General features: G+C 45.7%; 1 long non-coding RNA gene across 1 annotated transcript; it reads right to left on the reverse strand.

The window, feature by feature from the left end:
* Positions 1–2410: 2410 nt before the first annotated feature.
* On the reverse strand, positions 2411–3493 carry LOC133210017 (uncharacterized). The gene is made up of 3 exons (XR_009724835.1): positions 3462–3493; positions 3210–3371; positions 2411–2915 (listed from the first exon to the last, which is right to left on the reverse strand). It is a non-coding gene; the product is annotated as an uncharacterized LOC133210017 (long non-coding RNA).
* Between the last annotated feature and the right edge of the window lie 18917 nt (positions 3494–22410).

The raw sequence follows: 22410 nt of genomic DNA on the forward strand, positions 1-22410 counted from the left end.
AGGGCAGGGTTAGGAGTGCATAACCCCCTAATGCAGTTATTCCTCCCACCTCTGTGCTGTGAGAGACCCCAGTCCATCTTCACAACCTTCCTGCAGCAAGCCCCCTTTAGCAAGCGCAGGGCGCCTTGTGTTCTGCATCCCGAAGGCTTGCTCTTTGGTGACTCAGTGGACGTGGTTTCTCACAAACCACCCAGACTGCATCCAGATGTCCTCCCTCACATCCAGCTGTTTCGGGGGAGGTAGTTGCAACTACCAGCTGCTTGTCACTGCTCCCCTGCCAGCAGAGCTGCCGGGGTCAGCGCTCCCTCATCCATCTCTGTCCGGAGGAGCCCTGTTAGCAGGGACCTGCTGCTTGCTCCCTTTCCGACTTCAACTCATTTTTGTCTGAAAGAGGTCGGTCAGAAAGGACCCAACCAACAAACCCCTGCCTTAGAAAAGCTCATTCCCTCCAGCTGAGTCTCAGCATCAGCTCTGCCTGCAAGATAAGAGATTGGAAATATCATTGAGCTCTGAGCCCATTCTTTCGGAGGAAAAGAACCTCCTGCGCTACTCATTACAGTGCATAGTTCCTGCACATCTTGCCCTCCCCTCCCATGCTCATGCACAAATGCACTTCCATCCCGAGGGAAACCCGGGCCAGTGGACAGGGCCCTGATCCCGGGCCATGAGCCAGCAGCTCCTTAACGCTAATCCCATCTCTGCCATCGACGTGTTGTGTGGCCTTGGGCAAGGCATATATCACCCCTGTCTTGTTTTCACCCCGGTTTGTAAGATGAGGATAATGATGCTGACTTTTACCTACCTCACTGAGCTGCCTTGAGGATTATTAGATAATGCTCGTGCAGTGCTTTGAAAACACTCAGGGTGTGAAAGCCCAATTATTATAAAATCAAAACATTTTCAGCCCTCCTCATGAGTGGGAACAGAGCAAATGTGTTTCCCAACAGTTCCCAACAAAGCAGCAGCCACTAAAATGCTATAAAAGAGAGCAAATGCAGTGTGTGTGTGTACAGAACAGCAGCCTGGACTCAGCTTGAATTGATTCATGTGGTTTTTGACTTAGATTATCCAAGCTTACAAGGAACAAGGCTCGTATTTCTGCTTCTGATTCTTAAGGCTGGATGGGGGTTCTTTTTCCCCCCTTCTCCTTCTCTCTCCCACTTTTTCTTCCTCAAATGAACCCTTCTGGATCAGCCCTCATTAGGTTATTGGAAGTGTGCTGGTTTTCATCTTCTGGCCCCAAAATGGTGGCCTACATCACTTCATTTAAACCTAAGGCCAAGTAGAAGGGAAAATTGCCCCCTTTTTTTTCTCCCTTTTTTTTTTTTTCCACAATACATTCCCCCTGCAGAAAACCAGCAACACATCTGGATAGTGTTTCGCTAGGGCTGCTCAAGGAATTATCAGAACAGTGTCCTTAGCTTCATATTATGATGTGCCGCACATTAAAAATGACTGGGGGGGGGGGAGCCACAAGAACTATTAAAGAAAAAGAAAGCAAAGAAGTAAAAAAACCACCCCAAACTTCCAACCCTCTCTTAGAAAGAAGAATTTCCATTTGGTCAGAGCATGAAGTAGCTTCGCAAAAGTGATATGAAAGGAGTTAGCAGTTATAGAATCTACTGCTTATTAATCCCGCTTTTCCCATCAGGAAGATGCGAGCAGCTCATGTGGTGTCCTCAGGATATGGGGATCATGATCCTGGGGGAAAGCAGAGGACGGACTCAAAGGAATTGGGTTCTTTCTACCTGGTTGGTGAAAGGAGCCCTGTGTGGCTGCCTGAATGCACCCATCTGTCTGCCTCGCCTGCAGTAACTCAGTCAACTTCAGCCCCCTTTGACAGAGACGCCAAGGCTGGCAAGATCCCGAGCTCTTACAGGGCTTCTGAGAACAGATCTTTGGAAGATCCTGGTGATTTCAGAGGCCATTAAACCTCTAGAATTTCTGGGAAATAAGTAAAAGGGTCTTTGACTGTCCCCAGTCTAGAAATGCAGTTTATTGAGCTCCACTCTCGCAACCATTATGGACGGGACCATAGGGCTCATTTTCAAGATGCACATGGGCACAGTTATCCTCCACTTGGTGACAGCGGACTTAACCATCTCTACAAGCATAAAGGTGCTGTTTCATAAGGGAAAACAGCTCTTGAAGGGACCAAGCAAGCAATAAACTCAAAATGCAGGGTTAGTAAATAAGTTGTGACAAAGAATCTGTCACTTCCTGCCCTTCCTTTCCATGCACCTCTTGATGAGCTGCATTAAAAAGCACCTGAGATCCTTTATTGGCTTGTTCTAAGGGGATATAAACCATTTCTGGGAACCAATAGAAAGCAGGTTACTAAAAGCCATGGTGACAGCTGCATACCAAAAGCAGACTAATAGCAGAGAGACAAAGGAATGGTAGAATAATCTGTATGAAATAAAGATTTTAATAGCAAAACCAAGTCTTCAGAGAGTGAATATGATCCAAAGCAAACCATACCTCTATATATGGGGATCTGGGAGAGAGAGAGAAAAAACATCTCGCATTTCCCCCCCCTAAAACAAATTACTCCTCATAGAGCAGTTTCATATCTGCTGCTAAATTATTAAACTCCTTCTCTAGGGAAAAGAGATAAAATAAACATCCAGCATTTCATTTTCCTCATAAGTGAAGGAGGCTTGGGTGAGTGGAAAAGCAGGCGGGCCGTGCATAACCAGGCAATTGAAATAAAATCATCAGATGTTTGGTGATGCTGAGATGATGTGGAGCCCAAAATAAATCAACAGCTTAAAACTGCTTAAAACAACAACAACAAAATCATCTTATATGCAGTGGGCTCCTGGTGCCAAGTTTTCCCCAGTCAGTGTCTGGAGGAAGTGGGTTGCAACACATTTGATGTAGGAGGCGAAGAATTTGTATGTGTCTGAATGAGGCTAGAAGGGACAAAAAGGAGGAAATAAGCAGTAACTGATATAGGATCATGTCATGCAGCACAGGGTATGGATCAGAGCATATCTGGTTGCTCACATGAGCAGGAATTGCCAAGAAAAGCTGAGGGGTGCCCAACATGAACGGGATCACCCACCAGCTGTGATGGAGACCCACTCCATGCAGAGGCAGGGGTGGCTGGTCTTGTGCCTGGCAACAAAACCAAGAGCTGAAGGAAAACCCTAAAGGCATGCAAGGTATGAAAGATATTCTGTGCAGTAATCCCAGGGTCCTCTGACCTTTCCCAGTCTGAACTTGGCTCATCTCAGTCTTGCTTCCATGCCTGGAGCTTGCCAACTAATCCTGAAGGTTGGGAGGAAGACCCAGAAGCACTGCAGGAGGTGGTCAGTTGGGATGGACAACCCATACAAATGAGCTTGCTGCTTCTGGCCAGATAGAAACTGTGAGAGATGAAGTAGGCAACAGGCTTTGGGGCTGTTTTGTCCCCCTGTCTCCCAAAGCAGCCACCTCCTTCCACACCCTGACCTTACCTTCAGTTGCAGGAGCAGCCATGCAGCCTGGGGCCACGCTATCCAGGGCAAAGAGGCAGCAGCTGCTTTTCCACCCCTTTTTGTATCCTAAGTCATCATTGACTTCACCTGGAGCTGGCTCTGGGGCTCCCCCACAATACCAAGGCAGGCATGGAGAACTGATGTGTCAGATCACAGCAAGGGGCTGTGACAAGCTCTTATCCTAACGGGGAAGGTGCCTGCACCTAGCTCTGCAAAGCATCACTGTGCACCAGGAGTCAGAAAGGGATGAGTCTTTCCTTCAGTCCATCAGTTCTCTGCTGTAAGCAGGTGCTGCAAGACCAGGCTTGTCTGGGTTTGGAAAGTTTGGAATTATTGGGCACAGCCTGGTTTTCCCAATGGAAAACAGAGTGCATGTTTTTGCAGAGCCATCCAAAACTATTGCTTCTATGGTCAGAGTGTCTCAGAAAACCAAAAAGATCTCAGCAGGGTTTCTTTATCAGAAGCCATGAAGCACTGAGATTCCCTAGGGAAGGCACCCGACTTCACCATGACGAGATTTCCTTCCTGATGGCTTCATCAGATTTGTGCAAATCCGCATGAACATTTGGCTTTGTGGATGCTTATCTGAAGGAAAATAAAATCCCACATCATCTGAAATCCACATTTTCGATAGATGTGACAAAAGCTTTAATATTCATTTCCATTGGCAACATGATCAACATGGTTTCCATGGGAAATTGTGAATGTGATCTTGATAGAATATATCCCCAAAATAATGTAGCTCATTAAATGTGGCAGGGATGTAGTAATTCCAGGTAACAAATTCAAACAATCTCTATAGTGGAAATCTCATCTCTTCTGCTGATCCAGGTTATTCACTGAGCCACAGCTTCTTATTACTTCCTGCAAGAAGAGCCCTTTGCAAGCACTCCACACTCTAAGGTTTTTATGGTTTCCACCTTTTACTGTTGGGTGATGCATGGTCAGCACCAGCACCTTGCAAATTTTGACTCAAGTTGCCACCAAATGCACTTTGCCATTTGTTTCCCATAATTTAAACTGGAATATTTCTTTTCAAGGGTGTGCAAATGGCAGGGCACAGAAAAAGGAAATAGGAAGAGAAAAGACATTGCTCTGGTATGCTATTGGAGTTTGAGCAATCCCTTTTGACTCCACAAGCATTGTACTGAAAGAAAAAGGGAAACTTGATGGGAAAGGAAATTTTGCACAGCTCTTAGGCTGAGTTTAACAGATTGTTTGAAAGGGAAGTGATACTGGGATAAAGCAGTGCTTTTCGATCTGGAATCAATACCATCAGGAAGTAGAAACATTTGCCATGAAGTGAGAAACAACACATGGTTATTTCATTATATTTACCTAATAAAGTACCTTGCTTTCAGGTAGCATGGAAAAACAAGGTCTCCTGTGGCATTTAATAAAAGAAGGATGCTTGCAAATGGCACAGCACTTAAAGAGAAATGGATGAGCAATGTTTCCTTCCATTTTTTTCGCTGTGAAACAGTCTCTATTTTAATATGTAGGATATTATCTTTCCCAGGATGCTTTTATTGGAAAGATAGATAAACAAATATTCTTGAGTTTCGCCTTATGATGCTCTGCTGAGGAGAAATATTTCACATGCATTTATGTTGCAGGTTTTAAAGCAGTATATGGGTAACCGAGACTACTCAAGCTGTGATTCCCATCATAGGTGCAAGCCCCTGGACACCTTCTAGCGATGCAGAGGAGGGCACAGGGAGCTGTAAATCCCCTGGTGCTCTCCCCCTGCCACATCTCCCCATGGGTGAGAAAGCAATAAGAAATGCTTGGGAAGTCAGGCTGGCTTCCTAGCTTTGATTGCCACGTGTGTGGGATCTCACAGGAGGAACGTGGGCAGGACAGCAATGGAAAGAGCATTTCCACCTCCACAAGGCATTTAATGAGAAATCAGGCCCTCCTCTCAAGGCAAAGGACCCACTGTCAAGGCTTGGGGTTGTGTAACTGGGGTCGCACCCATGGGTGCCCACACCAAGGGCAGAGATGTGATTGCAAGGCAGGGGGATGCAGGATGCTGTCACCTCACTGCTCCCACTTAGGGCTCAGGGTTGGGATCCTGATGTCTCTGATGCTGAGCTGTGAGCATCGCAGCCAGTTAGACTGAGATCTGGTTACATTACAGCACTGCAAGCAGAAGGGCTGTCAGACCAGGGCTGCTGCTGCTGTTATATTGTGCAGGTAGGGTTTCAGTACATACCTAAAGATTTGTCTTCATTAACATGCCTTTAATAGCACACACATGTTGCTTGAGGTCTGACAAAGCCTTTCCTTCCTTCAGTGAGTGCTGGCTCATGTTGGAAACAACCTTAAAGCTCCTCCATCTCCAACCCCTGCCACAGGCAGGGACACCTTCCACTAGAGCAGCTTGCTCCAAGCCCCATACAACCTGCCATTAAACACTGCCAGGGATGGGGCAGCTACAACTTCCTCGTGCATCCTGACGACTTCCCAAGACAACAGGAAAGGCAGAGGCTGTCCAGTGAAATCCATGTCTAATGGTATTCCAGGGAAACAACACATCTTCCTTAATTCTTGCTGTTTACAGCTGGTTTTAACAGAAACATTTCAAACACTGGACCTGGAGGACTTTTATCCCGCAGCGCTCACTTCCACTTCTCATCACACTCCTTCAGTGCCTGATGTGAATTATTACAACCCAGAGCAGCTCAGACCTTCTCAGCATCCCGAGTGATTCCCAACCAGGTAAACCAGGCTCGTACACAACCCCCTTTGCAGGATAAACCACTCTGAAAACAAACAGGAGGAAAAACAAGACCTGACCCACGTCAAGAAAACACTTGTGCGCATTCTTCATCATTCCTAACCTTAGCCTGTTACTAGAAAACCCCATCAGGGTGTGCTGGGAAGGGCAAGACAACTGCTGAAGAGCTAAAAAACAACTTTCATTTTCTCCTTGAGCCTGCAGCTGTCTGCTGGATGGAGGCATTCCCTCTCCATAACAACAGCTGGAGCAGCCAAAAATGGCACGCCGGGCTGCTGGTAATGGACTGTGCAACTCCTGGATGTATCGGTTACAGGCAGCACCTCGCAGATGCCACTTCCGTTAGAAAAGTATAAAATGGGGAGGAAAAAAAACCCCACAGATGGAAAAATTATTTGCCTGGCATTGGGAATTCTTTTTGTCACATGAACCCTGACATGTGTTACCCTATAAAAGGCAGGCGGGAGAGACGGGGGGGGGAGAAGGGAAACTGGAGGAAGGGAAAATTCTCCATGAACTTGCTTTTCACCTGTTGTCTCAGGACAGGGTGTCTGGGGAAGGAGGTGGGATGTCTGTGCTGGTGGTGGCAAGATGAGGGCATCAGTTCAACTCAGAGGTCTCTTTTCCCATTACTACTTCCAAGAAGGATGGAAGTTTCCCACATGCAAAAGGGGTTTTGTTTGTTGGCTTATCTAGTAATGAAATTGTGTGTTTTGCTCTGGAAAACTGAGTTCCAGCTCAACTTGGCATGAAGGAAAATTTGGTAGTGGGCTCTGATCTGTGCTAACCCAGGGAAATCATCTGCTGGCTAAAGAACGGGATGGAGGGAAATGATGGAGCTGGAAGAGATGTAACAGAAATCCTGGCTCCATGTACATGGAGGTTCCTGTAGGCCAAACATCTATCTATCTATCTATGTATCTATCTATGTATCTATCTATCTATCTATCATCTATCTATCTATCTATCTATCTATCATCTATCTATCTAATCTATCATCTATCCATCTGTCCGTCTATCTGTCTCTCTCTATCTGTCCATCTATCTGTCTGTCTATCTATCATCCATCCATCTATCTATCCATCCATCCATCCATCCACCCACCCACCCACCCACCCTGCCTGCACCCAAACCTGTGATCCCATGCAGGACTGGGTGTCCTGAAGGCACACTGAGGGCTAAAGGCATGGCAGGAGCCAAAACCCCAGTGCTCACAGAGCCACAGAGCCATAGGACAAGGGTGGGAAACATCCTGCAGCCCATGACAAGTGCATGGTGTGCCTGCATGAAGAAAACATCATTAAAACATCCTTTCCACCAAAGGAGTTGTTCCCCCTTTCCCTGTTGTGAAGATATCGATATGAATTGTCAACATCATGTAGGAAATGTTTGCAGTGAATGGTTCTCAGCAGATGCTTTCCAGGTCCAAAGTGCTTGCAAACACTGATTAGTTACAGTACTGCAGCTTATTAATCACTGCCGTTCCTCATTGCTATAGCTCATGTCAACATTTCAGTGCTTTGTCTGGTGCTGATTTCCAGCATAATCCCCTTAATCAAAGCTGCTCCCTTCCAGCACACGGCTCATCCCTGGAGCCTCCGATGGTGGCTCATCTGGCGCGTTCACATTTGAACTGGAGCTGCAGCCAGCGCCTTTCACAAGGGGAAACTTGTTCTGCTATTTCACAGCAGAAGTAGCCAAGAGGAATGGGACAAACTGCCACTGTGCAGGGATGGTGGCTATGCTGGGAGGGGGGGGGCTGCTGGTGGCCAAGGACTGGGGAGAGATGGTGAAAGGGGCTTCTAGGAGAGCTGGATCCAGACCCTTCCCAGGCAGGAGGCAATGGGCAGAGCTTCCAGGTGGATATGAATTGGATGCCAAAGAATAAGGTCCCAGTGAAAAGGGTTAAATTCTGGCACAGGGGCAGAGGAAAGCTGTGAATCTTCCATCCTTGGGGCTATTTGACACTCACCCAGGTGAAGCCCTGAGCGATGTCATCTCATCCTGATGTTATACCTGTTTTGAGCAGGGTGCTGGGTTAAAGGCTTGTTGGTGTCTCTTTGGGATCTGCATGACAGCCCTATAACAGGGCAGACTTCGCTTATCTCCTCTTTATCCTCTCCTTACGCCATTAGCATCTCTGCAGGAGCCTGACATTAATTTGCCTCCAGTTTTGGAGTCTGTGGATTGAAGTTTTTGCACTACAGACCCCAGCTTAGCCCTGGGTCTGCTTCCCAGAATCTGACTCTGCCCATCCCTCCCTCCATTCCTCCTTCTTGCTCTCCTTTTCTTCTTCTCTTCCTCCCTCCCTTTCTCCCTTCTTTCCTTCCTCCCTCTTTCCTTTCCTCCTTCCCTCTCTCCCTCCATCCCACCTCCCCTTTTGTTGAGCACGGGAAGCTGCACAACCCCCTTGCTCCAAAGTGCCTCCCATCAGCTGCCAGACGCAGGTGGATTGCAAGAGCCTTTAGCTGCTTTCTGTTCAGCAACGGTGAGAAAAGGCAGCGAGTACAAAGGAGCAGGTACAGAGGTAACTTTTGCTGCGAACTTCAGCCTCCCCATTAGAGCGAGCTGGAAACGTTCGCTGGTGGGAGAATGTTCCTGGTGACAGGTCCTAAAATAATTGTGGAGGTGACATGAGTGAGCGACACTGATAATGAGCACGAGTTGGTGGAGCTGGCATAATTTTCTGCAGAGCTCTGTGGTCCCTAAGGATGCTTTTACGCCCCCACTGGGCCTAATTTAAGAGAAAGTTTGGGAGTTCGACTTCACCCGGAATCCAGCCGCCTCGCTCGAACTTTTCCCATTACTCTGCTAAAAGATAAACATTAACTCGAGGCTGACTTCTGTTGAGATGGAGTTTCCAGCTCCTTTTCAGTCCTCTGGGGAAACATAATTCCACAGTGACTCACTTGCAGTGTCCCAAACAAACATGTCCAGAGCGGTTGGCGAAGCGATGTGTTGTGTCCTCACCCATTAGGGTGATCCCAGAGGAGGTCACCCCTCTTGGCTTCCACCTTCCACCACTTTCAACAAGGTGGAAGGAACAAATGTCATTCCTGATGGGTCATTTTGCTTATTGCTTTTTGGCAATTGCTATACAAATGATGGGGAGAGAATTTAGAGTCAGAAAACCCAGTCAGGACCACAGGGTTGTATTTTTGTGAGGATTTTAAGACATGTTTGCAGCATAGATAAAAACCTCAGTGTATTCACTGTATACTGCATATTCCAACTCTGGAGGTTTAGATTAAGCCACTTAAATGCTTTGAGATGAACAAACCTCTTTGGTTTTGGTCTAAACTCCAACCTGGACATGAGGCTGCCACACTGGAGCTGTTTGGGGAGCTCATGATTCAGAGCGGAGATCTGCTGCTTTATCACCCACCAAATGGAGATAAATTCAGAGTCAAGTTCCTCTTGTAGAGCAGATATAAACTGAGCCCAGCAGCAGGCTGTACCTGATCTTGCTTTTAGGTCTTTCAGTTAGCTTCCAGTCCCGCAATTGAGCCACCAGGATCAGAGATTTCCCATGACACAAAACAGGAAAGAAGCTTACATTTTGCTAAAGAAATCATCAGGACCATACCTGAGTATCCCTTTAAGTTCCTGCATAACTTGTATGTCCAAACAAGCACATGTACTTCCCTTTTATGCTAATCCAGCAAGAACACCCAGACTCTCCCGCCTGAACATGGTATTGTATTTTGCAGTAAGCTAAAGGAGCACCTTCCCTTTGTGCTGGCTGAAAGAACCTAGACATCACCTTTGAGCTCTGATAGTAACTAGGGTGGAGACTAAGTCTCCAGAAGACATCAAGGATTGAGTCCATTCTGATGGATGGTGGCTCCTCTGCCACCAGCTCAACTGCAAGTGGGCCCTAAGAGAAATCAATGGCAGTTTCCCCCTCTTCATGCCCAAAGTGTTTCCATCCCACTAATCAAATCACTGCCAGATTCATAATTCTACTGTGATTCTGCATATTACAACTCCTCTCAATGCATTAAAGCTTTTCCAACATTAATTTTCCAGATAATTTACAGTTTTTCTCTAAACTAATTAAGTCACTAACTAATTTTCTGACCCTTCCCTTTTCATCTAGAAATTCATTTTATGGAGAGAATTACCAGCTACCCTCTACTTTTCTTTCATGTATGTTTCCTCTAAAAGCAGCGTAATTAGCGATCTTCAGCTTTAACGCCTCCGGATCATTGCAAATGAATGATGCTTCCATAATGAATAACCTAATCAACCTGATCAGCCTTTATTATTTCCAGGCAAACTGCAAAGGAATGATCTTCAGAGAAATTTCCTTCATTTATGGAGCTCTCAACATAAAGTATGAATGGTTTGGAATGAATTTCTTTACTTCTACACATGTACCTCCCATGTACATCACAAACACCCAATTCAGACATAGTATCATCGGAAAAAGTATTGGTTTATTCATTTCTCAAGTGGTGTCAGTGTTTAGTACAATTCACAGATCCTTGGGAACTATCGATTTCGATCTTCTTTGCTTGTGCTAAGTGCAATTAATAAAATGCATTGAGCTTTTTTCTCGTTGGAGATAAGGAAAAGCATTCACATGGTGCTGGCACTGAAGTCATCTCTAGGCGGGCACTGTGGCCCCCCGATGGCAGGAGGCTTTGCAGCTCTCATTGCACATCTAAGAACTGTTATGGACCTTTGTTCCCCTCTAGCGGCCTATCCACAAAAACCATCTCAGAGTCCAAACTGCTGCTTCCTCAGAGGTCAGACCCTTTTCCCGCTTTGCTTCTGCAGGCTTGGAGTTCAAATACCGAGGTTAACATACCTGTGCACTGCTGTGCGTGCAGGAGGCATTTCCAGCTGCCGGTTCAGACAGGATGAGCATGGGTGTTAAGCCAAACTGTCTTGGAAGAGATTTGCCTGTCACTCAATGTAACATGAAATCATAAGTCATTGGGAGTCAGTGAAGGAGAGTTATTAATACTGAAAGGATCACCTTATGGGATTCAGCATCACTTGCCTTGAACTGATGCTGGGACAGTGACTGGGTACCACATGGTGACACTCCCCTTGTGAGAAGATGGGCTGGAGAGCAATCTGCTGAAGGGAAACTGCTCTGAGATAGACGTGGTTTCTCATCCTGCCCGCCTAATCCCTCAGTGTCCCCTTTACAGGCCCAGGGAGAGGGGACTGCCCAGGGTGATGCAGCACCCATGTGCTCTGCTTTGAGGGTCTGGAGCTGGGAACACTCCTGCAGTGTCTGGCTGGGCTGGTTGTGGTGGTTTAGCCCTCTAAAGCAAGCCGAGCAAAATTTGCCTAACCCTCCCTGCAAATCTTCTGTCTGATTATGCAGACTCTCTTTAGAGTTGAAGGGACGAAACACAGATAAAATCCCTTTTCTTGGCTCCATGGCCTGCACCTCCGGAGTAGTTCATTAAATGATTAACAAGGGATAGAATCGGCGGCAGGATCGCTCTCAAGTCGTCTTGCTGAATTCCAACAGTGGCCTCTAGTGGTGTCCTCTATGAGTGGTCCTTCCCAAGGCTCTGCTGCAAAGGGGAACGCTAAAGCAAGCCTGAGCAGTGAGTAATAAGAGAGTTAGAAGATAATTCATGAGCTTGAAGGACTCTTCTGGGAATACAGCCCCCTTGTACATCTCTGCCCAATGGCTTTTCTGCTCCTTACCAGCCCTGAGCTTTTCCTGAGCTAATTTTACACTAAAAATTAGGGAAACAGTAAGTTGGGATATTTGATGCTGTTACCAGACACGGGCTACAATTACAAAGGGAGAGGAAGTTCATTACATATATATAGATTAATCTTTGGGACGAAGTTTTATTTTAAATATCTAGTTGTGATTTCTCCTGTTACTTCATCATTTCTCATAGTCCTCACCCCAGGACACCAGGCTATCAGATGGTCACTGCTGCTTTCATCTGGTCCCACTGGAGACCCTTTCCTGTTATTAATGTGAAAGAAAAACTACACTCATGTGGCAAAGGAGGAAAAAGCCCTGGTATGGATAAAGGTAGATCGGAGCATTGGGGGAAAACATCACCCAAGCCCTAGCTAGCAAATATCATACTGTTTTGAAAGAGAGTTTATTATTGCACTTTATTTCTCAGAGTTCCCCTAGCTGGAAAGAGGAACAGAGTAATCTGCCTCAGAGCAGTATGGGCAGAGCAGCCCAGGAAAGCTGTGTGCTTGTACACCTTGAATAACCCCTTTCCCCACATCTAAGCATCTGTTTTGGATATCTGACAGGGTTGTGAATGGCACATGCCTGGTTTGATCCCATCTCCAGGGTACAGCTGAAGAGTTGCCATCTCTATGACAGAGGATGCTGTGAAGTCAGTGTATTGCAGAACAAATCTTCACCCCATACCTCTGCTTGTCACTTTAGCCTTACAAGAGGCAGGAACACTAAATCATCTGAGCTGGAGTCTTTCATCCAAAAGTAGGCTTTGATTTCCATCCGACAAGCTAAACTCTGGCTGCCTGATTAAATTGTCTTAAAGCACTGAGAACCGAGCTCTGGGGATGGTGATGGGTGCCAGCTCTCTCAAAAGCTGTGCTAATCACTCCAGGTGATTATTTTGATTATTCCTGCTTTATTTCTCTTCTTTTGCTGCCAACTTCACCCCCCTGCTTTGTGCAATTGCCTGACAATTCACTACGGTGCTCTTTTGCTCAAACTTAGCAAGGATTGAAGTGATGATAAATAATGATGCTGAAGAAGACAATGACAGAATTTGCTTTGGAGATTTGGGCAAAGCAGTAAATGACATATATTCCCTTTCAAAACTGAAAGAGAAGGGCTGTGTGAAGTGTTTTCTGGAAGGCTGGAAAGAGCTCATCAGGAAGAGACATCTCACAAAAAAGCATCACTTACTTCTAGTGCGAGTCCTTCAATCAAATGGAAGAAAAGGTGGAAGGAGAAGTTGTATAGCGCTCTTTACGCATGTTCCTGGATTTATAGAACTGTTTATATCTGGCTTTGGGGGCTGAAAATTGGCTCTTCTTGCCCTGACAATGAACCTGCATGAAGCAGTGACCCAGTGGCTATGTTGTGCTGATGTCTGTAGCTTGCATGGCCCTGTTGTCATGGTGAATAACTGCAAAAAGATGGGGCAAACCCAGTCCAACCCTCTGTGGGAGCATCCTGTGGACAGTGCTGATAACTCAGCCTTAACTGGTGATGCTGTGGCAGGAACAGTGGGCTTACATTCCCAGGCTCTGCTCTGGACCAGGCTAGAGGAGGAATTTCCCTTAAGGAAGCAAACAGGCTCATTCTAAGAGGTCTGGGCTTGTGGAGGAGTTGATGGCTGCAGGAGAAGGGTCACCTTTGCTCTCCGGAGATGCTGATGAACAGAAGCGCTGAAGCTCTGCCCACTCTCCATCACTCACTCATAGCAGGGAAAGCTGTCCCTGGACTGTGCTTCACCATGCATGACCCACCTCCATTTTCCTCAGGTGCACAATGATCTTCCCCGACCTTCCAGCACACAAGCTGTTCCCACCGAAGAGGAGCTCAAGCTGTGCCACAAAGTCACTTTTATACTGAGCGTTGCAGTTGGTCTAGGAAACTTACCCAGGAAAAGCTTCTTTGTGAGCTCTGGGGCATCTCAGAGTGAATCCACAGTGTTTATCTCAGTGCTCTCAGGGACTTTAAAGACACCAAATAATAAAATATAGGACCTGAGGATCTTTTGGTTTGTCAATTAAAGCAAACAGGGTTTGTGCCCCAATAGCCCATCCCATTTCACACCCTCATTTCTCCCTCTGAGACAGCGAGGTCATGTAAAATCCAACCACAGCATATGACTGAAGATGCGGGAGTGGAAAGTGGATGTAGCTCACAAGGGGACCAAACACATCGTGATGCATTTGTAGCCGTGTGTCTTTTGGTCCTGCCCTCCAGTGTGTCTGTCTGGAGGCACATTAAGGGAGGAGACACGATGCAAATGGGGAGCTGTGAAACCTGCAGTGATTAGCCCAGGGCACATCCTGTTCTCCTGTCTGGCACTGGGTTTCTAATTAAATAATTGCAAGCGTTGTTTTCCCATATGAAATAGTGTTCTCTTAATAAATACAGCTCATGGGAATTAATTCTGAGTCAAGGCTCTTGCAAAATAAATATAGAGCCAGCCTTCATTATTGAATGGTGTTTTGCTGGGGGTGAGGGGATAGAAAGAACTGGGTTTTACGTATATTAAGCACATTAGGCTGGTGATAAGAACATGGTAAGCAGCAGACTTCACTTGTGTCTCTCTGTCCTTGCCTATCCCCAGTTTCCCATCACATCCTTGTCATTTCAGGCAGATTCCTGTAAGTCAGAAGCTTTCCTGAGAGGTGCAAATCAATCGGAAGCACAATCGCCTGTGCCCAGGATTCAGGATAAGGCTCAGATAGGATGATAACTGACGTGGACTGAATAAAACATTACAAGCAACAACAGCAAGCCCTGTGCTACCCATCTGTCTGCTGTAGCCATCTGCTTGCTGTTGTTACAGACCACAACCTCTCTGGGAGAAGACCCTGTCTTGGTTATACCCAGGCTTTGTGTTTACCAGCTTGAAGTCTACCTGCTACAAAGTACAGAAAATAATGAGGGAGGAGAGGGGCAGGTTTTATAGCTCAGGCACAGAGCTGGAAAGCGGAAGATCAAAGTTCAGTTCCCTGTTGGATGTCAAGCAAATAGTATCACCTGTCTCCAAAATAATGGTAATGCTATTGCTGTAACTCATAGGATAAAGGATAAATGCACTAATATACATGATAAATGCCAGACAGAATGAAAGACAAGGACAAAAAACATCAGAGAAGCTGAGCAAGGTCTCCTCAACCTGATCTGCACCTAAAAGGTCCCTCCTGCTGAGCTCACCAGGGTGCAGGTCGTGCAGGGCAGGACTGCTTCAGAGAAATCAGAGCACCTCTATGGGTTCACACAGAAACGTCTCTTGGTTCAGAGCTGAAAGAATGGAGCGACTCCTTGCCATTTTTTCCAGGCCAATCCCATATGCTTGTGCATGGTACCCTGCAGGAGCCCTGCATGAATAATGTCCTCCAGACCTACCCTCACTCCCTGCACAGGCCTGGCCTGCAGTGCTGCCTTTTAGATGCTGGAAGTGTGGGAAATGAAAACTTCAAGGAAGTTCAGTTTTTTAAACCTTGACCTGCCAAGAAAGCCAGGAATGAATTCCAGGTCTCCATTCCTGAGTTTTACAAGCAATGACTGCAGCCAGTGGGTAATTTACTACTAATTGTTTTTTAATTTCATGCTGGGAGGAGAAATACAGGCAGTCCTGGATGGTGAAGCACAGGACCTACCAAGTTAATCACTGCTGCATTGATTGAATTGACTGAAACACAGAGCCGGTGTCAGCAGAGCTCTTTTTGTCTTAGGTGCATCCACTTGTTAAAAACACATTTGAGCTTCTAGCATCAGAGGAGAGAAGCAAAGAGGGCTTAAAATAAAACCATCTGCATCCTGCTATGTGCTCCTGTGAGCTGGGAAGACAAAAGCCACAGTCTCCTGCATCCTTAGCCACTGAAGATAGCAAAATCACAATGAGGGTTATCAAGCCTGCTTCTTGCTATAGCTGAGCCTTTTCCTTCCTGTAATCCCATACTGCAAATTGAGTCCATCTATTCCGTGCAGTATACCTGGTCTCCAGTGTGATTAATACAGGCAAGCTGTGAATGATCCTTACGTTAGTCAATACAGGTATCAGGGTTCTGGTAGCTCAGACTTAGTGGATGCTATTAAGAGGGTAAACCTCACCTCATGCCATCCTGACACATAACAGTGGGATAACTAATAATGCAGAGCTGCATTTTGAGGATCTTAGGCAAAAGATACTGCCATAAACACTAAGCAGTAGTAACAGAGATGGATGGAGCAGGTGCTGATCTTTGAAGCTGAGTTAGTTGTAAGCAGTAATTGGGGAAAATGGGATATAAATTGTAGTGCGTGACAGTTTAACACCACTCCACTGAAGTCAAACGGTATCTTCAAAACGTGCTTTTAGCCACAAACCGAACGTTTAGGCTCACCATCTGGGGATGAGAGTGTTACCGTGGTGCTGCAGAAATCCTCTTCATTCAGCGTGGAGCCCAGGGAATTCCTTCTAAAGCACAAGAACAGGTGGGAAAACGTAAACGATAGCGTTTTAATAGCACTCACAGTCCGTGTAAGAGGCTAGGCTGGCACGTAGGACACCTGGCTACAAAATGTACATGCCAAAATGGTGTTCCTGATGTAATATGCAGTCTATCTTAGGTACTTAAACGGTCCTCTTTGCTATAAACACTTCACACCATGAATAAAACCCCTTTTTTTTTGGCAGGATGCTAGAGATTGATCTTCCCTGATAGCCAAAGGGGAAAAGAATCCATAAAAAGACTACAAAAATTGGCTACAGCCAATGTCACCAGAGAGAGAAGAGCAGCCTTATGATACGAGCATTTCCAGATGGACAATTCAGAACAGGCACAATACAGCTGCAGTGCAAACACTCGTGTCACCCATCCATTTCACCTCTTGGGGAAAGACTAATGGTCCAGGTTTGCCAGTCCCTGTGGGCTTTTGAAGAGCTCTGCCCCCTTGCACTGATTGCACGGAGCAGCCTGGGAACGTTGCCATTTGGACCACTATAAAATCAGATTGGCAAGCATTAGCGAATAACTGGATGAAACATTACTACAAAAGTCCTAACAGGTCCATTCCATCTACACTTTGTATGCACCAAAAAAATCATTAAATAATTCTTTTGTCATCTCCTATTTCTCCGGTGAATGATTATAGCATAAATCTTTATCCTTTTTAATCTTATTTATCCTCACATTGCCTCTGTGAAATCAGGCAGTGCTGCCAGGTACAGGTGAAGCGGGGCACAGGGAGATAAAGGAGCTTTCTCAGGGTGCACAAGAGTGTACCCACACACAGTGTGTTACACAGACCCAGCACACTGACTTCTACAGATCCAATTTACTTACTTGTTTGAGGGGTCTTCCTGCCTTTAACACGACATCAGGGATGCGTTTTCCTTCTTCTGTCTGCCTGCAGAGTGCTTCCATGTAGGACTAAACCCAAAGTGGGTGAATCCTCATTCAACACAAGTGCAGAAAAGGGAAACCCAGCACAGCACAGGCTGGGAGTGACAGCATCCCAGTCCCACGTGGGTATAAAGATCTAATCCTTGGCATGTGCCAACGTGCTAGAAACCCTTCATTTTGCAAACATAGCCATCTCTGCTGATGCTCACTGCAACCTCACCATGTTTCTTGACTCAGGCATCATCACCTGCATCTTATCATCACTTACAGCTCTGTCTAACAAGAAAGTCAGTGCTCAGGTCCAGCAAACTGGGTGTCATTTACACATCTCTGCCTCCAAGCCAGCTCTTTGCAGAAGCAGGATCCATATGTCTTTCCATCCCTTTACAGCACTGGCTGTTCTGCTTGTTCGCACTGCGCTCGCTGCGTCACAAACAGATCAGCCTCAAGCACTGAGGGCAAACACCTCCCTGAGAGAGCTGGAGGTTCAGGCACATTCCTGTTGACTCCTTGTTACTGTACACGTAAGCCTTGTTCTCACTTAGAGGAGCAAAATGTCAAGACAAGTTTAAATGTCAGGCCTCACGTGAAGCTTGTCAGCCCTGCCGTGAGCATCCTCCATGGAGCAGGGATCAGCCACTGCAGGATGAGGCATTGGAGAAATGTGCTACCCTTCCCTATGCATGCGGAACACAAGAGCTTTGTGAGCCTCAGGGACCACAGTGCACCTTCCTCATGCTCAATGATCAGAAATCTCAAGTTTTTACTAAGCTGCCTAGGAAACCCCTACCCTGCTGCTGTGGGATATCAAAGAGGCTGTTTGGGTACTTTAAACCATGAGGAAGGGTGCCCAAATTGGGGCAGCAATAATTAAAAGGACTGGGTTTTAATGTTTCTTTTTGAATTTGAACTTTAAACAAGAATGAAGCTTGAAGATCTTGGTAAGATTGTCCCTAGAGATGAAGCTTGTGTACTGCTCAGGCACATGAGCATGACAAACCTGGCTTAATGCTCTTTCTTGCTAGCAAGCTGTCTTCCCTCTCCTAATCTGAAGTGGGATCATGGAGCAAAGAAAATCAGAGATTAAGTGGTTTAATCAAAGTGATACAGGAAAGGGAAAGAAATGGCTGTGCTCTGTAATGGACCGTTAAATAGCAGGAGAGATGGGATGGGAAGGTCTAGGGGAAGACAAGGTGGAGGATGAGGAAGAGGAGGAAGGAGAAGCAAAGCATGACTCTACAAAGTTTCTTGCTGAGCCTCTGGCTTGCTCCGGACTTGCAGGTACATGCAGAGCTCAAGGAGGGCTTAAAAGTCCCTGTGGAATGTGGTGCAGGTTTCACACCGCTCCATGCTGCAGTGAGGGATACATGCCCACTGGGAGGGAGATGCTCCAGAGGATACAGCCCACAGTAACCATGCCAGAACTGCATCAGGTCATTCATCCAGGATGCATGGCTTCCCCAGAAGCAATTAGAAGTGTAAAAGCTGACAGCCAGGGTGTGAGGGTGCTCAGTCTCTTCCAGTTCAGTTCCTGTACCAAGCCCCAGCCAGTCACAGTGCTGCTGCCTTTCCTTTACCTCCTTCCTAGCTGACCAAAGCCCAGCTTCTTTCAGGCTTGCTTGGTAAAGTCTCTTACTACGTGTCTAATACAAGAAAGGAAAGTTAAATAAGGTGAAACCTCAGCAAACTCAACCCAAACCTTTCCTTCAAATGGGGACATGTAGTAGCCACCCTTGCTGGGACTGTATTATCAGGTTTCAGTGAACATCTGCTGCTGAGAGGTAGCAGGATGGAGACATTCCACATGTGGAAAAAGGAGAGAATTAAATAAACACAGTTGTTGGGAATAAATGAAACTTTATCTAGGATGATGTGAGCTACGTTTACCTAACACAGTATGAATAAAAACCTAATGGTGAAAATCTGCAAAGGTGGTAAACACATTGTTCCCTGTTATAGCTGTTTTCTTTATAAGGCCTGGTACTTTTTTGCTGAAGGGAAAAAAATGTAATGCTGTTAAATGCAAGGTACAAAGACTGTTGTTTGCATTGGAGCCTAAGGGATTCTGGTCGCTTGATCCCTTAATTCCTGTGGAAATCCCCACTAATGTAGTCAGCTTACTGTGCTTTCTTATCTTGGAGATGGATTTCCTGACACATCTGAAATGTTTCCTGAAACAAACAGGCTCTGGCAGAGAAGCCCAATGGCTGCAGTGAGACACGATTCCCAAACCCTTCCATGGAGCTGTACTGGGGTTTCCCTTGGCTTTGGAAGTGCCTCAGGCTCCTCTGTTGGGTAAGTGGTACCCACAGCCAAGCCTGGCCCCAAGGCCTGTCTTTAGGTCACAGAGCATAAAAGGCTGAAGACACCCTTTTTCCAGAAGGGAATGATGAATTTTAAGCACAAAATAAATGCTGATACCTTGAGACAGAAGAAAACAAGCAGCAAAACCTGGCAGAGCAAAGGGCTTGCTATATAGTCAGTCAGCAATTATGTTCCTGTCCTCTCTTTGTCTGCAATATAGACCCATTTTAACACAGGAATCTTGACTGTTTTACCACTGATCAGGTGTCTATAAATGGCTCTCCAAAGAAGCACAGTTATTCAACATGAATGTGCCACGACCAGAACTCAGCAAATTATTCCATCATATCTCTCAATATAATCAAAGCCTGAAGTCTGCAGACCTGATATTCATGCTTAAACTCACACTGTATTGTCTAATTCTCATCCAACATTACTTTTGCTTCCATGCTGTTTTCAGCCTAACCTGTGCTTAGCTTTATGTGACCTCTCTTCTGGGCACATTCCCTTTCTGGTTGGTAATTTAGTACTGCTAGGCAGATTTCATGCAGTCCAACCACAGGAAATGGTTATTGCTTTCTCTTTGGCACATACAGAGATTTGCAGAGACATTGAGCATAATGACTTTGTTTTTTAGTTCTTAGTCCTCAGAACTGACACTCTGTTTACGGAATTGCTCCTTGGGCTTTGCTGGCATCACTCTCCTAGAGCTGAGATTTGCCCATTAATAACCCTGATTTTTCCTGGATTATTGCTTTCCTCTGAACTGATTTCCCACTGAAGCTGTTTCTGTGGCTCAGCTCTGGACTGCTTCCTCATGGCTCTCTCTAAGCCACATTTTGTTAATCACTGATTTAAATGAATGGTCAATTTATAGGAGCTGTTCCTTGGAATTAGATTTCAACTCTCAGTGGTTTGCTCCCAATGCCAACACCATCAGGCCCTTAAATAGCCATGAGGAGTGCTGTGCAAGCAGAGTTATTGTCTACTTCATCAAGTTAATTTGTCCAAAAGGCTTCCCAGTGCCTGGGGGCTTTGGAGCACCGGGATGGAGAGTGGACAGGTCTACTTCTTGCTTAACTTTCCAGGTGGCATCAGATGCTATTTTTGTGAGTTAATCACCATTAACAAGAGAAAGAATTGCAAATCTGTCCCTTGCTGTCCCATTAATTAATAGCCTTTATGCCTCTCCTCCATGAATATTATTATCATGGGGCAGTCATTTGCCAGGCAGTGGGGCTGCCATAGAACAGCCCAATTGCACTTGTTAACACTTGACTCAAACACCAGAACAACCCATTAGGAGACAAGCAGGTCTGTACTGTGCTCAGTGAGGGGCAGAAATGGGAACCTCTGAAGCTCCGTGAAGGATACAACTCAGTGCATCTGTACAAATAGCTACAGCTCTCTGTGCTTGGTGACAGTGACACTGATGCATGCTATAGTCTAGGAAATGATCTTCAATAAACCTGTGTGGTGTTTCCTTGAATGTCACTTGACAGCTGAAGCAGAGAAAGCTAATCCAAGCATTCATGCATTGCTGTAAGGTGGCCAATATCACATAGCTCAGATTTACATGCTGAATGTTGGTGAGTTTCCTCCCAACTGCCATGACTGCTTTTATCCCTTTTTGCTGAGGCTGATGCCTGCTGAGATTCTGGTTTAGACAAGGTGATCTGGATGAATGGCTGTTTGCATTTGACCAGGACCATATTCTGGGTGTCAGCTTAATTGCGCTTTAATTACTCTGCTTTTGAGAGCGGAGTAATTAGCCTGCTATGGATGTTGCAGCATTGGCAAATGGGAAAGCTGCAAAGCATTTAAAATTCTGCGTCTTGACCAGGAGAAGGGGTAAAACCTGGCACTTCTCAACCTGCCTGAAATCAAGAGTTGCAGACAGAGCTCTAAGGCAGCCTCATGCCTCCCTTATGGTTTTACTTCCTACAGGGAGGAAATCAGATTCGGCATAAGTAGAGATCAAACTTTTAATGATGGTGATTAGCTTGCAATGAATGCTGCATTATGGGTGTACTCAATAGCTTCTTGGGCTATTGAAACAAAGCCAGGGTATTTTTCAAGGCCATTAGAAAGATGCTTCCTAAACCACACTTTCCCTTTCTGAAGTGTCTGTTTAGTAAGAAAGTGACCAAAAATTCCTTCAATAACTCTAGGTGCCAGCATGGCACATGTCAGTGCTGTCCTACGTGGGTGCCTGCTGAGTTTGTGAATGCAAAGTGGCTCTGATTCCAGTAACTCTTGGACCAACTGTTTAATCTACATCACACCCAGCAGAAAGAGAGGACCCACAGCAATTCAGCCCCTGATTTCCAAGAAACCTGCAAAAAACAGATTCAAGAAAGAACAGAAGAAGGGTTAGAAGGTTTAACTGTTGTCACACATCAGAAAACACACAGAGGGGAAAGACATAAAACAAGACTAAGTTTTCCTGCTCCTCACAGGCCAACTTGTCTAAATATATATGTGCATATGCATATGTGCATTTACATATGTGCATACACAATTATAAATAATGATATGCATGTATAGACACATATATCCCTATAGTTTTTATATACGTAAGTTCTGTAGGGGTAAAACCGTTCTGTAACATAGAGGGAGCTATAAAAACAGTAGATATGGAAAAGGAGCGTAAAGCAATCCACTTCCAAAAACACAAGCACTTTCAAATTTGGGTCTCCAATCTGCTGAGGAGAATGACTGAACCGAGACTACATCTGGTATTTAATTCAAGCATTGTGCTGCTGTCAAAGGAAACCATGCTGGCAAGCTGGATTTCAGCCTGCCAAGATCCTTTTGTAAAAACACAATTCATATCCT

This window comes from Neopsephotus bourkii, unplaced genomic scaffold (assembly GCF_033783945.1).
Source record: "Neopsephotus bourkii isolate Nb327-2 ecotype Australia unplaced genomic scaffold, CSIRO-AGI_Nbou_v1 NB_384, whole genome shotgun sequence".
NCBI classification, from domain to species: Eukaryota; Metazoa; Chordata; class Aves; order Psittaciformes; family Psittacidae; genus Neopsephotus; species Neopsephotus bourkii.